General features: G+C 34.3%; 1 protein-coding gene across 5 annotated transcripts in view; it reads left to right on the plus strand.

Moving 5' to 3' along the window:
• LOC106458664 (protein TANC2-like) overlaps positions 1–19428 on the plus strand; it is a 117121-nt gene that overhangs the window by 47341 nt on the left and 50352 nt on the right. The window contains exon 1 of one of the 5 annotated variants that reach the window (XM_022384925.1): positions 12747–12858. The exons of the other annotated variants lie outside the window; for them this stretch is intronic. The gene's annotated coding sequence lies outside the window, so the exon portion shown is untranslated. Of the gene's footprint in view, positions 1–12746; positions 12859–19428 lie in introns of those variants that run through there. 5 annotated transcript variants of the gene reach the window in all.

The following is a 19428-nucleotide window of genomic DNA, read 5'->3' on the forward strand; positions in this document are numbered from 1 at the left end:
TAAACTGTATCAAACACTTTAAAATACAACTGGTTTGAGTAGTGGTAAATAATGGTTGAAACACTTGTTAAAACATAAATAATATTCAACGTTAAACTGTTACACAATTAAAAACATTTTATTTAGGCCTATCAATGGCCTTCAAAAAGTTGACGACTCTACCGTGTTTCGACGTTACAACGTCATCTTTTTGAAGGCCATAGATAGGCCTAAATAAAATGTTTTTAATTGTGTACCAGTGTAACGTTGAATATTATTTACGATTTTATGAAGTGTTTCGAATTAGATGTATAAAGTTGATGTTTCAGTTTTCGTAAACTGCTAAACCGTCATAAAAGATGTACATGATTTCAATTTAAATATTTTGTATATATATATAATACATTAACGGTTATATTTTTACTTAATGAAAATTTAAGTAATTTAACCGTTATGTTACAGACTTACTTTTATGCTGTTCATGTAAAGTAATTTTGTTTTTACCTGTTACAATACTTAGTGTAACAAAACTGACCAAAAAATTTAATTGAATCGTTTATTTGCTACGTAGGGGACCTAAGCAGTACTTGGGAGGATTAATTACAGCACTTGTTTGTTTGTTGTTTTTTTTCAACTTTTTGTGTGACTCTTTTATTAAGGATCCTGTAATCAACAACGTTGTGGACCCACAAGAAATTTGGCGCATAAATAGTTTAGAAAAATATGTTTGAAAAGTCGATGGGTTCCATGTTAGTTCCTTTTTGTTTTACATTTAATGTGAAAATAATCTAAATTTATTAACAACGTTGTATACTTGTAATTTATTATTTGAAGTATATGTATTATTCATAAATTTATCCTTCATTATATTTAAAATTGAAAAAATAACCAAATTATATAGGTGTCTAAATTAGGTCCTTTATCTGTATTAAATGCATAAGGGGCCATTTTGTCTTACATTTAAATCTTCATATTGAGAAGACCAACGAACTATAGTAGCGTAGTACTGTTTATTTATGTGAGAAGCCATATGTCAAGTTTCCAACCCTCAAGCCAGATGTTCGTGGCTGTCCTCTCTGTGAAAACAATTCCTCCCTAACCGACTGTCATATGTCGTTCCAACGAAATTTGGTTTTTATAATCTGGCTTATTTAATTCCACGTTTTCGTACTTTCAAACACGTTACGAACCACACACTTGATACGCAGTCGTAACATGTGTAGACTTGTTTCATAGACTAGAAGTTTTCAAAAGTTAACATTTATTCATCAGTACAACAATTGAGTTTTAAAGCATGATCATAAGGTGTATTCTTTATGTTCAGCAGATAATGCTGCCCTGTTTTAACGTTCGTAAGTAAGGGTTCTTAATACTACTATCATCTCCTGCAGTAAAATAGCAGCTTTTAGCCGGAAAAACTTAATAATAATATACTTAAATCGCGTATTTTCTTAAATATGAGCAAAACTACACAATGTGCTATCTACATTCTTTCCACCACAGGAAATTGAACTCTGGATTTTTAGCAATGCAAGTCCGTAAACTTACCGCTGACCTGCTGGGGTGGGGGAGGGGAGTTTTGTCTGTATATCGAGTTACTCAGTTTTACTTGTGTTACTGTTACGCCATACGCGTGTGACTGTGGGTAACACACCAGGTAACTGGAGAGTATTGTCTAATTTTTTCTGGTGGTCAATACGCTATTTTTTTTCGTTTAGAAATATACAAAATTACAAGACTTTCAATATTAAAATGTAATGTTACACTGTAAAATGCATACTTGACTTTAATATTACTGTAGTTGGTAGTTACATATACCTGACCGTTAGTATGCAGTTTGTTTGTCATAATATCATGATCACGTCAGGGTAGGCATCAATGTAGTGTAACTAAGATCCTAGGCTTGTGTACAGGGAAAATCAAGTTGAGTCAAAACATATTTTGATTACTATAGACTCTCGTAACCTTTTTTACTGGTGCATTTTACAGTGTAACATTAAATGTTAATATTGAAAGTCATGTAGCGATGATCTACGTATAGCTGTATCATCTCTATATTCTTGTTTACATTATTTGTGGCACTGCCATCCCTACATCATTCTACAAATGTTTTATTGTTACCTGTTGCGCCTCTTGCTTGGGGTGGGACTGGAGAAGAATAATATAGTTGGATATAAGTTAAATATAAATTTGTGATGCAACAGAGGCAGATTAAAATTAATCCTGGTGTTTCTGCCTTTAGATTAACAAAAATGATAGAAAACGGATTCCGGGACTCGAATCCGCAGAGTTCTCGTAGAAATTGATTACATTACTAGCATTTTTCTTTAACAACAATCAGTGAATGTACTCGTACTTTACCTGAGATGTTTTTCCGAATACAATTACTTGTTTTCTTGAAAAATGCAGCGTTTTAAATTGCGAAGCCAAACTCGTTTCAAGGAAGCTACCACCTGAATGAAACTGGACAAATACTATAATGGCTCTCGAAATGTTATACATTAGCGTTTTTCAAACTGGGGTTCACGTGGGTACTTCAGGGAGTCCACGAGTCCTGTCCGAAAGTTCACAGAAATATTTAAAAAATATGATTTATATAATAAAAATATTTTTCGGAATATTAAATTTATATGAATCAAAACATTTAAGTTTGGAATACAGCTTTTCATATACACGGAATCATATTTTCAAAACAAAAACATCGACAGGTTTGAGGGTCTGCGAAAAACAAATTAAAAGGGGTCCTCAGGTTACTAAAGTATGAGAACCACCAGTATACAAAAGTTTGATAATTGGTGCAAGTTGCTAGAGGTAAACAATTGAACAGTACTAACTTTCAATGTTTTCAAACTTTACATTTCTCAGTTACGGGTTCAATGTAAAGTTTAATGTGCTACCATGTAGAGTAACTGAAGTTAATGTGATTTTTTTTCTAAGCTTGCTCAGTATCACAAGTAGTAGAATAGTACATGTTCTAAAGTTCTTGGTAAATATTAGACCGTTTTTAAACTCTAAAACTTCAAGAAAAATAATACGCTTTTTGGTTAAAAGGAAATCAAAACTAAATATGATTTGTTCATACGTACACATATATACAAGTTTACTGGTCACTTGTCAACGTTTCGGGCACTGGCCTTTCGTCTGGGATGTAAGCCTAATTAAGAATCACAAGAAGGTTTAATACATTTTACATTTATATTACTCACGGTATAAACTTACATTGCTAATTCCGCTAACTACTAGTTTACTACAATAAATGTTGTTAACAGCTGGTAATCAGGTTGTGAACTATTCTGTTACAAGGCTTAAATAAGCACAAGCAAATTAATTAATTATGGTTAATTCCCCAGAAACTAAAGAGTGACAGAATAAAAGGAGCCAATTACCAGTGTTAATATACACTGCACTTAAAAGTTAAGACAGACTTAGCAACCTGCACAATTACTCTCATTGACCTTGCACCAGTCACTTACACAATGTCTTTTACTGCCACTCCACCTGGTGGTTAGCGAAAATTTTTATTTATGATCACTTTTCTTCAGCTACGTTATTAATAATAAATATAACAGTTTTACTGATTAGAGTAAAGAATGCAAGTATTTGTCTTCAGCGATGTTGTTAATAACAAGTATAACATTTGTATTGATTACACTACGGACCGATATTAAGAAGAAAACTAAAACATAGTGCTTAAAAATATCAGTTTATGGATTTAGAACGATCCAAATAAAGTAAGAATTGTGAGAAACAAACACGTGCTTAGCGTCCGAAAGATTTCTAGGCTGGACTAGCCTTCAACCGAGGCCTACACGAATACGAAGTTGCTTAGAACTATTGACGATTCACTAATTAAAGTAAAACTCTACTAGAGATGCAAACATAGCAAAATAAACTGTTACTGAATTATATTCAAAGCTACTTTACTATATTAATGCAATAGTTTTACTACTGAACCATTCTCATTATTCAAGTTTATTAACACCCCCTTCTGTACGTCTCTTTTGAATTGATAATTAAAGGGAAGGCAGCTAATTAACAGCACCCACTGCCAGCTCTTAGAACTGCTACTAACTTTCGTACTTTATGGTTTAGATGTCGTACTTATGTTAGTGTATCAAGTATGAATATTAAGTTATTTGTTTATAAAACTTGAAACTTCTGGTTACAATAAATATAATACAAATTTCGTGTTTCTGTTGTTTTTTTTTTGTTGTTGTTGTTCTTGTTTTAATATTTATGAATTCTGATTTGGCTTGTTTTCTTTTTCTTGCAGAATAGGGACGGGTCATCTGGCGTCCCGAAATACTGTATTAAATCATAAGCTAAACTCAAAACATAAATGTTAAATCTAAAAACGGAGTGATACAATGATTTTTAGTTGAGCTCCCTAATGAAAATATTGAACTTTCTGAACTACAGTCGAATGTGGTATGTTATGTACTGTATTGTAAAGTTTATTGTTGTACTTGATGTCCTGCACATTGTTATAGTATAGTATAAAGGTAGTATCATATTTCAGAGAAACTGAAATACTACGTTTAAAGTATTATATAATTGATTACAAAAAAAATAAATTGTTGAACGTTTGTAAAGATAATAATGTAATACCAAATATTGTTAATTTTAATGTAGTGATAAATATGTAAGTATAGACAATAACATTAAATATATATATATATATATATTAAATTTTGGAATTAAACAGAATTACAAGTTAAGTAAAATTAATCAACAGAACCCATCGCCATATTTTGGGCTACTTTTGTCTGATCGAACAGCGGGTTCTGTAGTCACCATTTTCATCCTCCAACGCGTTGCAAAGTACAGAACGTGGTTTTGTAGAAGCGAGTTTCGAATGCCGAATCCTTTGTAATGCTTCTGGTGCTTGTCAAATTATACGTTAATATGATTAACGTTTCTGATTTGCTTGAAGCTACTCCCATCAAGTGAACCTTTCAGACGTGTGTTAAAATACTCTTATAGTTAACGTTTAAGAAGACTGTTAAATTTAATTTCCGCTACACTTAAAGATTCATATCTGTGTGAAACTACTTTTAAGCGGTTAACGATGCAGTTGCGTTTAAACTGCTTGGATGTAGTGACAGATTGAGGTGCTAATACGAAAAGTAAGTGTTGTAGTGACAGATTGAGGCGCTAATACGAAAAGTATCAACATAAACTACTTGGAAGAACGTTTCTACAGGATTAAGTATAAATTAAAAGTTATTTCTTCAACACATTTAGGTTTGAAGAAGTTCATCTGTAGAGTTGATTATACATGAATATACTTCCAAAAATAAAATGCATTTTACTTTAGTTTTTCTCGACGTTTCTCCATAAGATTGTTTTTTGTTGTTGTTGTAGCTTCTGTTGTTGTTAAGCGCAAAGCTACAAAAATGGACCACCTGTGCTTTGCCCACCGTGGGTATCGAACCCAGAGTTTTAACGTGATAAGCCCTCACACTTACCGCTCGGACACCAGGGGGCGGACTTCATTGAGCTGAACTTACAGCTATACATCACTTGTGTATTAAGGAATGACCAATCAGAATATCCGTGGCTTTGAACAACAAATGGTTTATATCATATATTCCATATTACATAGCAGAACGTATCACATCGCACAAGTTTCAATTTTCTTTCCATTTTATTGTTTTAATTTTAGCATCAAGTTGTTGGGAGTCACATAAAAAATGACCACTTGGTCTAAGAAGGTCAGAGTTTTTCATTATTTATTGTGTTGTGGAATCTCGCGGTCAGTGAAGAACCTTAGAGAAAAATAAAATTCTTCTGCACTTCGAGAGATAAGAAAAGCTTGTATATTTGCGAGGTAAGAGACCTAGTAACAACTAATCAGTCTTCAAAATCGGCCTTCATAACGCTGATCTATCTTCAGAATCGCCCTCCATGACGGGTCAGGATTATTAGGTGTCGCCATTTCAAACAAAAACTTTCAAAGCTTGAAAACAGTTTAAGATTTTTTTTGTTAGTTAGAACTGAGAAAACTTTACAAACATCTTTATTTGAACAAGTGATTTTTAACTTGGAAGAAAACGCCCTCTAACAAGTTATATATCGATTTACCAGTATTAATATGCATAAATAATTCGTTAATTACAAACAATATGCAAAAACTGATGTAACTTTTAACGATCGTAACCATGTTTCTATAAGTTACTATAATTACAGTTTTAAGAGCATCTGAAAAAGCTAGTGATAAAAGCACAGTAAACAGAACAAATCATCAAACGGCTTGTTAAGCACAAAGCTACACAATGGTCTGTCTGTATTATGCCCACCACGGATATCGAAACCTGTTTGTGGTGTTGTAAGCCTTCACACTTGAAATAAAAGAAACTGGATTCGATGCATTCGCCCGTCCTCTTCAGTCTCATGTCCATTTGCTCTGTTTTGTTTGCACTAGCTTTGCAACTGTTACTCATGATATTGTTATTTTATTACTATGTTAACCAGTAGCGTAACGTCAAACTCTAAAGTGCATTTCTTTAATCAACGAAAGACGCTAGATTGCCATAGCTCATAATGGTCTGTTTTCAATATGATTGGTTTAAGCACTTAAGCTGCACGGAATTTCTTTTGTTAGCTTGACAGGGATGATGGGACGACGTGCGTTTGCATCATTCGTCATGCAGATCCGCTGAAAACTGGCGGTCACCAAAAGTAACCTTGCTACGTGCGGCGTTAAACGTCACTTTTTTGGTGTCGAATTCACGTAGTAAAAGTTGAACCTTTTGTCCGATTGCTTATCCATTTAAACTCTTGTCTTTAGGGGTTCATCTGAATTTCTTTACCAAACTTCACTGGCAATGGTTCAGCCAGCTCCTCACAACAACTTGTGACATCTCAGACACGAATAACTCTGCTTTACATATGTGTGTGTGTGTGTAAAGTGTGGTAAGAATTTACTTTTTAATTGCTCTTGTTACAAAGTATTCAACAACTTTCTGGAAATTCAATGTTCTAGCAACGTGTCATTAGATAGGGATCGAAATCAACCCTATGACACGCTCCTAAGACGTGGACGATCTTATGTTTCAATTCATTTTAACTTTAACCAACTCCTCTCAGCAGGTACAATAGTTACTAAATTTTTAACTAGCACCCTGAATGCGGTGCATGTATCAGGTTAAACTGTTGCTAAAATTTGAAAATAAAGCTCATTTTTCCAAGAGCGTTAAATGGTTCTGAGAGAATTGTCGCTAGACCTTAACCACTTCAAGTATAATAATAATAATAAAAAAAATATATAAAAACAAGTAGGGATCGATATATGAGTAATCTAGCTAGCTATAGTATTTGTTTGTTTCTTATTAAGCACAAAGCTACACAATAGGCTATCTGTGCTTTGCCCACCACGGGTATCGAAAACCAGTTTCTTGCGTTGTAACTCTGCGGACATGCTTAATTATGTTAGTCTGAACCTAAGGTACAATGAATTAAAAAAAAAAAGACCAAAACCTCTAGCACTTTTGAATAATTGGTTATTCTTCTTCCTGGCTTTATTTTTATAATTTGACCATTGTTCATTATCAACTATTTTAAATACTTGTACATTACCAACGGATTCTCAAATATTAGCCCGCTAGTGGCACAGTGGTGTAAGTCTGAACGGCTTGTAATACAAAAAACGGATCTCGATACCCATGGTTTGTTTGTTTCTAGTTAAGCACAAATCTACACAATGAGCTATCTGTGCTCTGCCAATCACGGGTATCGAAACCCGGTTCCTAGCGTTGTATGTCCGCAGACATGCCGCTGTGCCACTGGAGGGACAATACCCATTATGCAGCTGTGCGCTTAACTACAAAGAAACTCTTAAAATTGGAAAGATTGTGGTTGATGTTAAAATTTATTAATCTTAGATTTTAACACAACAGAATTATTTAAAATGCATTTACGGCTCCAAAGTACGCAGCACGATGTTCTTGCTGTTTATTTATAATTTTTTTGTGTTTATTTATTTATATTTTACTTATTTTTTGCGATAACAGAAAGCGAACCATGGACCATTGGATCTACAGCTCGGCACACTAAAACTTGAGCTACGCCCACCCTTCGTTGTTCGTTGGAAGATATCAGTAGTAATTATTGCGAAACTGGTGTGATATTTCATTTGTTCGAAGAGTTCAAATATTCGTAAGTGATTGATTGCCCTGGTAGCAGAAACATCTGAAGATAGTGGTTGAAGTTCCGATGGATTGCTTGTGTAGTAAATAATTATGTTAAAAAAAACCTTGCTCTTAAGCTTTAATACAAAGATACACAAATAAAGTTTAAGACTTCCATTTTGTGCCCAATAACCGTGACGGGTTCGTTAGTTGTAAAATAATATTCGTTATGGGTGTTCAGGTTGGTTTTGTACGCGAGATTTTAGTTATGAGATATGTATATGATAAGATTCAGTGTCTGTGTATCACCGAGTTCTAAGTTGTACCAAACGAGTCGTCTAGACCCCCGAGGTTTGCACAAAGACAATATTTTTCACCCCACCCCTTGGGGAACCAGGGGATTTCCCGAAAACCCCTCTCCTAAACTGCTGGACTCACCAACTTCTAAATGGCGCCAAACGAATCGTCTCCACCCTGAGGCTTGCTCGAAGGTAGAACTTTTCACCCAACTCCTTAGGGAACCCGGATATTTCGCGAAAACACTATTACGGGGATTCCCTGAAAGTGGGCCCCAAATCTGGCATTGATTTACATTACAGCACATAAATAAGTAGGCCTACTAACTAATTACTGTTCGTAACTTGGTTAAAGAGATTAAATTTGCATTATAGCAGCAATGATCATTAAACCAAAAAAGTTCAAAATAGTAGTTCAATCATTAAATTTGCATTATAGCGGCCCTGTAAATGTGGACCATAGGTCCACGGGTTCGCTAGGTGTAATATAATGTTCGTTACATGTATTCATGTTGGTTTTGTGCGCGAGGCGTTAGTTATGAGATGCATTGTTTGGTATAAATGGTATATTTTGGATGAGTTGGTAACCGAAGGTATTTACAGCACGGATGAGGGAACAGAGGGAGGGGCTTCAGCTCTCCCCCTGTCTACAGTTGGTGGGGTAAGGTTAATAACTGTCAAAAATCTAAAGGCTGCCATAGATTACATGCCTGTCCGAATTTTCCCATGTATATCTTAGGAATTGCTTCATTTGGAATCCATAAATGACTTGCATTTTCTGAGGACCATACCCCGTAATTTCAATATAATTACAATGTTCAGGTTTAGCGTGGACTGCCCCTCCCCTCCAGTAACTTGTGCTTTCTCGGCTTGTTTACGGTTTTTGTTTCCACACTAAATAGAGTTAACGTTCCACTGTGGCATACCTCAAACAAAAACATGCTTTACAACTTCCCTGAGTCGGAAAAGATGTTTCCAATTTAATGTAATGTTGTTGTTTATTACTGTTTTGAGGCTTAGGCACTGGAGGAAAATATCTTGTATGTAAAACGTGTTGAAGTTTTGTATCTTACATTATTAAGATCAGGCGTGTGGAACGTAAACATTTCTGAAAAATGATCTAAAATGGAGCGTAGGCGTATTATTTGTTTTGTGTATTTTTACCATCCAGATATTTGTATTGTGATTAAATCAATAAAGTGTAGAAAATGTTCAATAAGAAAAAAAAGTTTTTTTTTATCTGTCCTCTTATTATCTAAATGCGCATGCGCGCGCACTTCCTTTCAACGGATGTAAATATTTTTTAGTAGACATTTTGTATAACAACATATTAAACGTTTTTAGAAAGGTCTAACGTTCGTTATGGGTCTTCAGGTTGGTTTTGTGTGCGAGTCTTTATTTATGAGTTGTACTGTTTATAATAAATGTCATATTTTGGATGAGTTGATACCGTAGAATAACATTATAAGTTTATTTATTAATAGTATTAAGTACGGAAAAGCTTAGCCCTAACTAAACTAAAGCAAAAACAGTACACAAGTTACAGTGTTAATTTATCTCTTTGTCGAACTAAGGCCGTACTTAATAAAGGCTTAACTAATTTTAGGCCTACGACAACTACATTTCTATATTTCGGTGCCTGCGATTATAATTATTTTGTATTGTTCTAGAAAACCTGTATTTAAAGACGTACTGTTACAATAAAGATGCCAATTTGACCACAAATGTTTTGCTGGTCTCTGCTAGTTTAAAATATAAAACTAATTTTTAATGTTTCCTGTTTCGATATAAATGAACCATGGGTTCTCGCTCACACGAAAATTTTGGATTTTTTTTTTACTGCACACCATGCATGTATAATATATATAAGGTAAATAGTGTAGTTATCGTAGCTTATTAATTTGTAAATCATTTCATGGCTACGCCTAATCATAAGCAGCCCTCTTTATCAATACAATTTACTTTTTTGTTTCTCACCATTTACGTCAAATATACCGCCTACATTGGCATTTTTATTATTCATGGTCACTGATAATAAAGCTTGTCCCGGTGTACTGGGATTTCTAACTACTCAAAACTGTTTGTAATAATCCCCGTATTTTAAGTTCCACAACGTCATTGTATTTTTTTCTTCTTTTATTTTCTTTTTAAATTAGATGTGATCAAAAACGTACATTTCACATGTCGTAATAGAAAAACTGAGAATTTTGAGAAGACTCCACAAATCAAATAATAAGTTAATATTATGAATTTCGTATCTATGCGCAATTTTTAAGTCATATATGAATACAATTTTTATTGTAAATATCTGACAGTGTGCCTTAGGCTTTGCTGTATGTGTATTTGTCCTGCATGTATATCCTTTATCATTCTATGTAGGAAGGATAATATTATTCACAAATGTTAGCTGGTTTTTATTTATCTTTGTTAGACTTAGTCCAAAGATATCAACGAGCCTTTTAAGGTAAATATGACCTTAACGAAGTTTGTTAATGTATGCACCTTTCAGTAGCAAGAAACTGCTGTTGAGTTTTTAGACATTGAGGATGTTTACTCTGTTGTGAAACATTTCGTTATCAAAGTCGCACGATAACCGAACAAGATATCTTTGTCTTATACAAGTTACATTGATATTATATTATTTTAATTCTTGTGGACCGCAAGTCGGTCTGTTCGACTGATCTCGATGATTTAACATGGACTTAAACACACTTCGAAGCGAAACATTTTTCCTGATTATAATTGTTATAAGTTTATATCTAATTGACCAGAAACCATTTACTAAAAGCACAAATCACGTGTTTAAGTCCTTCCTGGCAAATCGATTATAAATGTTCACAGTAATAGTAAAACTGCGTAACAGAAGAGTATGTGTAAGCACAAATCTACATTGCTACCATGGATATTGGTAATCAACTGTTCTATTGTGTAGTAGTCAGATTGTCGCCTGTTAGTCTTATCACTAGGACGTTGTAATGGTCTATCGATTGTAGAGGATTCGGTAAACGTTAAGGATACTAAGTTAATAATAGTTATATATATCTTATATGGTATAATGTTGAGCTGAAGTTGCTAGAAATTCATTTGCTCAGAGGTCATATAATTAAAATAATATCCTTGACCTATTTTTTATGTCGTAGTAGTTTCGTCGCCATCGTGCAGTTACTCAACTAGTTTAGTAGACCTAGTGATAATGTCGATTGCATTTCGGTTTAATCTTTGAACCACTCACCTGATGTCCTTCCTTTCGTCATGTTGCGAGTGTGACCTAGATTGAGCCAAACAACGGGTGTGTTTCGGGTATGAGTGTAACGTCATACATTTGTAAGTTATAATACATAATTTTAGCGATGGTAGTCCGATATTTTAGAAACTAACTTAAGTTTCTCTATTGTCAGGTGCTAAACTCCACGTTGTGGATGTGAATCAGTTTCAATAACACATTAGACGTGTTGTGTATTTAGATCCAATATGGCAATATCAAGGTTAAGTAGAAGATTTGATTCCTGAAAATATATGACTGGATAACTTTGTTGTTTATGATTTTGATCTTCTGTCTTATCTGTCACTTACAAAGTTAACTTTTGTAATGTGTGTCAATATACATATTTGTCTAAATTCGGTTTCTTGGGAAATATTGTACTGTAGTGTTCTCGCTACTCTTATAGCGAAAATATCTTAACAATATCAATCCCCTTAGCATCTATTTCGTGGGAACCCCCCTCCCCACCCCACCTCCACACGCGCCCTTTACTTTGCTACCTGTACTGTTAATCGTGAAAGCACTGTTTCTTTAGAGTTTTTTTTTTTTTTCATTATTACCTAACCTTATGTAACATAGTAATGGAGCTATTTGTTTATGTTCATCCTTCATGAGATATTTATGGACGATCCACGTAGGTCCTTTATGGTCTCTCATAACAGAACTTAGCCCAGAAAGTGACACAGAGACAGGTGTCGCGGCACTTGTTCAGAAGAACGTTCAGTGATTACTCTCTGTCATCCGTTATTACAACACAACTTAAATAGTTTTATAAGATATTTGATTGTACCACCAATGAAACTTTACGTACACGCAAATAGTGTTTATAATAGAAGTCGAATGTGTAACGTGTGTTTAGAAGGAATTTAATGGGTTGGACTGTGTAGTAGTTAAGAAAGGTCATCTATTCCGATTAAACGTGTTCAGTTAACCCTTATCATCATATTTACTGTATCTGAGTGCTGATAAACCTGCTTGATAGATAAGTCCATTCGGCAGGTAATGAAGAAACATGTTGGTAAATAAACAAGATTAATAATGTTCACCTCTGTCAGATTTGCACGCAAGTCTCGTCTCGCAGTGATGTCGAGATGATGAATTGGTGGTATCTGGAAGCTGTGTAAATACAGAGTACACTGGAATTGAAAGTTTATTAAGAACTTCCAACGTATTTTATACGAACTCTAGCCAAGTAAGTAACGCTATAAAACTACTGACAGTTACAGAGAATGGGAATACAAACTTCTAATATGGTAGTTATTACTTGTGCAAGGAGACGTTAGAATAGTTGTGTTCTGGTGGTTTAAGGGTAACGGTTATCATATTAGTTACACGGTGTATTGGTTAAGTATAACCGTTATCACAATAGTTACGCGGACTGTTGGCCAAGGATAACGGTTATCAGAATAGTTACACTTTCTGGTGGTTAAAGGATAATGGTTATCAGATTACTTACACATCCTGGCGGTTAAGTATAAAGGTTATTAGAATAATTACACGGTCTGTTGGTTAAGGAATACCTATTGATATATGTAAGCTGTAGCCCTCCAAAGGTTACACGATTCTTTGCTTATAGTGGGTTATTGAAATAAATGAAATTGGCTGAAAATGAAAAATAAGACAGTTTAGAGCCATATGAGGGAAACTTGTTCTTATTATGAGGGTATATTTCCTTGTAAAGTTGTGTATTTTAATACTAAGATATAGTATCAAAGCTTCGTTTGGTTATCGAATCTGGAGTTTTCTGTACATACTTTTCCCTGTAAAGTTTTGTATTTTAATACTAAGATATAGTATCAAAGCTTCGTTTGGTTATCGAATCTGGAGTTTTCTGTACATACTTTTCCCTGTAAAGTTTTGTATTTTAATACTAAGATATAGTATAAAAGCTTCGTTTGGTTATCGAATCTGGAGTTTTCTGTACGTACATTTCCCTCACCGTTATTACATTGAAAAAAGTTTTATTTGTAGAAACATCTACAAACTTTGTCCATTTTACATCGCGTTTAGGGAATACTGGGAATACATTGTTTTATGTTATTTTTTATCAATGGCGATAGATGAAGAGACTGTAGTTTCTGTGTTTGTTTAGTTACTGGTTTCTGTCTGTTCTACAAATCACCATTGACACACAAATATGTATGATTACCTAAGACACTTAACATATGGTTAGTAAAACTGTTGATATAATCTTTGCATCATATACGAGCTTCTTACAACATGGTCTGTTTAGTTTATATATATATATATATATATATTACCTTACGAGATATTGTGCACCTGAAATATTAAAAAACGAACACATAATATTGAACTATTGCACAGTAATATTAGCTTTATTAAAATCTGGGCGCACCCCCCCCCCCAAAAAAAAGACATGTTTCGGCAACGATCTGTGCCGCCATTTTCAGGAGTGAGATGCTTTCAATTTATATCAACCTACATTACACCCTCAGCGCCATCTCTACTGTGAATTTCCAAGAGTTTACAAAACAGATTTCCAGTAGTTTATTTTTGTTTTTCTCAATTTCTACAGATTCTCCAATATTTAGTTCCCAGTCAAACGTAATCAGTTTAACATTTTTCCAGTGAGATATGTTTGTTTGCCACATGCTTAGCTAAGCCGATTCATCCATTTTACATTTGTCTACCGCATTTTTTATGTTTTTTAATTCGTTTATTTATGTACTGTGCTCTTTTTTTCTTTCTAACCAGATGGTTTTGACGCTTGACTCGCAATCTGAGGGTCGCGGGTTCGAATCCCCGTTCCACCAAACAAGCTCACCCTTTCAGCCGTGGGGGCGTTGTAATTGAGGTGAATCCCACTATTCGTTGGTATAAGAGTTGACGGTGGATGGTAGTGACTAGCTGCTCTCCCTCTATTCTTTCACTGCTAAATTAGGGACGGCTAGCGTAGATAGCACTCGTGTAGCTTTGCGCGAAATTCAAAACAAACCAAACCAAATTTTATTTTTTTTTCTGAAATTCCAGCGACTTTGCTTAAGCATCGGAAGTGATAAAGATTTCACATTTAGAAGTTAATGCCGAGTCAAAGGCCAATTGCCGCTAGTCAAAATGCTTTAGATATGGTCTAAGGTTGAGGATGGCTACCTTTCCCCCTAAATTGTTACCTGTAACAATGTATATAAATTCATGCCAAAATACAAAAATATGGCAAAAAAAGACAAACTGGGAAATTAGTATGGTGCAACCATGTAACAATTAAAAAAAAACACCAAAGATCGAAATCAGTCATTTCTGAAATGTTTCGTGATTTTCAAAGTTGTTTATAAAAATTTTGCTTGTTTTTGTGCAACGAAAGGAGAAAAGTTTAGGTTGAAGCAGTGAAGAGATAAGAATGACTGGAACGTCTTTGCTCCATAAACAATGAAGAGTGCAGAGTCTAAAATAGAATATGTGCTGTCTTACAAATTCCTTTGTAGGTTTTAGACCCGTATTCACTCAGAGTTAGTTATACTTTAAACTATAACCTAAAAAGACAGTATTTTATAGAAATAGTTGTCGTTAATTGCCACCTGTATATCATTTATGCAGTTCACATGCATAAGTAAGGTAATGAGTAAACTTATTAAAGGCAATCAGTCGCAGGTACCTCCATCAACAAGAAAGTTGTTCGTTTTTGTTGTTTTTCGCTTTTATTGGTATATACGTAATTGCGTAGTAGAAACGTAAATAAACGTGGTTACTTCATAATTTACGCTACAGTTTTGCAACCATTTAATAACGATCATGTAAAGTACCGAATAAGAAAAAAAAATCACTCGTCACTGATGGTGCTTTGGATACTGCAACCAACTCTTTTTACATTATTTTTTTGAATACTATTTGTTATTAATAAATTAAATTATACAATTATTCTAAATATCTGAGTTTAAGATTACAAGCAGCTAATGATGCTTAAAGTACTGCAAAGGGTGGAGGTGTAAAACCTTTGATTACGATAATATGGTTTCCTTGCTGTGTGTAAAGGATGGGATGGAGGAAGTAAGATATTTGATGAAGATGGTGGTATGTGATTAGTCTGGCTTATGTGGAGGTGAAACGCTTGGATATGTTTGTTGTGGATAGATGCATCCTTGTTTTCGAATTAGTTGTGATTTATGCCTCTAATGTTTGTACTTGGATAAGCTAGTTGTGGATAGATGCATGTTTGTTTTCGAATTAGTTATGATTTATGCCTCTAATGTTTGCATTTGAAGCTTTTTTTACAGTGAACTTAATGTCTGTTAGAAGAACTGATGGAAAGAAATACGATTTGTGCAAGTGAACTAGATATAAACTAATATGCAGTGCACATACATGATATGATAAAGAAACGCGATGGTCCTAGTGATTATGGAAAGTGGATCCTTAGTCCTCCAAATTCGACCCTTGTTGAAGAAGTAACTACTTTCTAAAAGCCATAAGACGATTGCGTTTCATTTACTTGTGTTTTAAATATAGTTATCTCAAGTGTTCTCCTAGCATTATAAATGACCCCAGGTTATAAGGAGTGATTGTGACTGGCTATTTTACTTTGTATGTTTGTGCCTAATTTACATATAATCACGACATATTTGCACAAACAACTAGTAGCAACTTAACACTACTTGTATAAATGTTGCTACCTTTTTTATTTTAGCGTCCATTTTATTAGAAAAATATCAGTGAATTTACAGACGATTGAATACTAAATATCAAACTATATTGAATAAATAAATAAATTAGCAAGTCATGCAACAACTACTATCGATATAAAGTCATGGTGTAACAGCATGAAACAGAATTATATTTTGACATAAATTGGCGTTCGTGATGGATTACAGTTAGATGGAGTCTTTTGAAATGATAACTACGCTTCATAGCTTGTCAAAATGTACGGTCGTCAGATAGAGCATGACCGAACGTGACGACATGGACTTTAACGACGTAGATGAGGCTTTAGACTGCTCTAATATAACGTGCCCAACATCTGTAGAATAAGACTATGTTGACAACAAAAATGACCTTTGGCAGCTACATAAAAAAACACAGTTACCTGGTGTGTAACAAAGTTTGGAAGATTATATATTTTGAACACCTTTCTTGTCATGAAAGTATCAGCATGACGTAGAAATGATTAAGATGCACTGTTTGAGACAACTGCTGAGCCAGGTGACTCTAGGCGGATTAAAAAGTTACACTATCAACTGATTGGTTGAAAAAACTACTAAGTCAAATTTTTAAATGATTATTTACCGTTAAGCCAATGGGAATTTCAGAATTGTAATATGGGTGAAGTACGGTTTATTTTTATAATTAAGACACAAATCTTGCTCTAAGTTGATATTGCCTTATACTTTGTTATCAGTTGATGATGTACGCACATTTTGTTTAAAACCAACTTTGTATACAGATCTTGGTCACACGCTTTACAACTGAGACAACTGATAGTGTTCATTCTTTCGGTTCACAACTGGCTTTGTAATTCTTTACGTATGACACACAAGATTAAATTCACTCGAAACAGGTAGCTGTTATTCAACAGTATCCATTTTTAAATAATGAATGTGTACATTTTCTCAGGTGACTTAGATAACTTTGTTTGTATCATTATTATAGTGATATTCCTAAGTATTTTACCATAGTTTGATGCCATATTCGTCGTCGAATAAAGTAAAAATAACTGATATGAAAAGAATCAGTTATTGTAAAGTAGTTAAATGAAAAATGGTAATTTATCAGAAATTTGCCATGATTGGAGGAAATCTACAACAAAATCATCATAATTAGCGGTGAAGAAAAAACGGTATAGTAGAAAATTGTAATATACAAGAAAACCATGAACTATGATTGGAAGCAAAGGAAAACAGTAACCCACTATTACCATGACTGGACATAATGGGAAAACAGTAACCCACTATTGACATTTACCATGACTGGAGATGATGGGACAACAGTAACCCACTATTGACATTTACCATGACTGGAGATGATGGAAAACGGTAACCCACTATTGACATTTACCATGACTGGAGATTGGGAAAACAGTAACCCACTATTGACATTTACCATGACTGGAGATGATGGGAAAACAGTAACCCACTATTGACATTTACCATGATTGGAAGTGTGTTCGTCCTCGTATGACAGTTTTAAATTCACCCCCCCCCCTTACTGGCTGTATTTCTCATATTAGTGTAAGTATTTTCAGTATATTATTTAACTTGAGCTTCTAGGTAGCCTATAGATCTAGTCCATACTCAAGAACCCTTGAAAGTTTCAGGGTGATCAGAGGTCGGGAAGTTGAAAAACTGTCGCCCCGGGAGACAGACATACACACACAAGCCGCCTGGTAATATAGATTTCCCAATATGTTATATATATGTTTGTATGCGATTCCAAGACAATCTACGTACAGTAAAATTGGCAATAAACATTCAATTATTACAAATTGAAACAGTAATACACCTGATTATTATCATTTATTAATATAATTTCTAAAGCGGTGATAAAATGTTTGTTTTATTAGCATATTATTAAGGAATTGCATGCATTGTTACAGATAGGTCTACATACCATTGAGCTTATATTCTATTTAGGCCAAGAGTCTTACTCTCCCCTCCCCTTCCAAAATCGTGTATCTTCCCCTGGTTTGTAAAATCGCTATTGGCCTATTTGGTAGACAGACCTTGATTGTGCTTGTTCATATATACACGCACACAAACACACACTGGACCAATTTGTTTTTCCGGTTCATATGACTTGCCATTTTGGTAGATACAAGTTCTACCTCTCCAGCCGTTCTTATTCTCTAGATATCAGAACACTCTCGTGCCACAGTTATCACGTGCATGAGTGCGTTATCATCTGAGTATATTCTGCTGACAACACCAGTATGGTGGTAAGTGAACCCCAATTTTGTCACGACAACCATGAACGTGCTCAATTGTTTGCTCACGTTATGTCCGGATCATGAAAAAAGTGCAAGTTTTTAACCACTTGTCAGGAAACACTTCTATTGTGCTGAACACGGTGAATGAAATGTACTTTTTGGAGTACATGGAATCTGAATGCGTATTGCAAAACAAACCCGTGGAAACCTAAACGACAAAACATCACTGATTTTGATATTAATAGTACAAAAATACGGCGTGGGCGTGACTATGATATGGTCGTTGAGTAGCTTTTATGCTTTGCAGTTTGCATAATTATCTCATGTAGTCGTTATTCATGCCGTTAATCGACTGTTTTCAAACAAAGGTTCTCCTCAGTGGCTCAGCGGTAAGTCTGAAGGCTTATAACGCTAAAAACAGGGTTTCGATACCCTTGGTGAGCACAGTACACATAGTCCATTACGTCTATTTTTTTTTTTTTTTTTTTTGTCTTAACAACTAAACGAAACAAAAACTAATGTTTTGTTATTAGTTGCAGCGAATCTAAATCTCTCGATATATTTTCTAAATTTTAATCTTCTACAGATTGTTTTTTTTTATAGTTTTTCATTTTATTATTTAGAGAAACATATTGTTAAAACGTGTGTTCTACAAGTAAACAACAAAATTCTTACAATAACATGCGTATTGTTTTTATGCTGTAATTAATTTTTCCAATAAGGCGGCCCCTCCTGTGGATTTAGTAGAAGAGCTGATCCTGACAACGGCGGAATAACCTTCTGATGTGATCTAAGGTTCTTTATGTTTACTATACTGATTGAGCGTGCATAACCACGTGAAGCGAAGAAGTCAAAAGATGTATTTTATTATTATCAGGCATTTTACGT

This window comes from Limulus polyphemus, unplaced genomic scaffold (assembly GCF_000517525.1).
Source record: "Limulus polyphemus unplaced genomic scaffold, Limulus_polyphemus-2.1.2 Scaffold498, whole genome shotgun sequence".
NCBI lineage: Eukaryota > Metazoa > Arthropoda > Merostomata > Xiphosura > Limulidae > Limulus > Limulus polyphemus.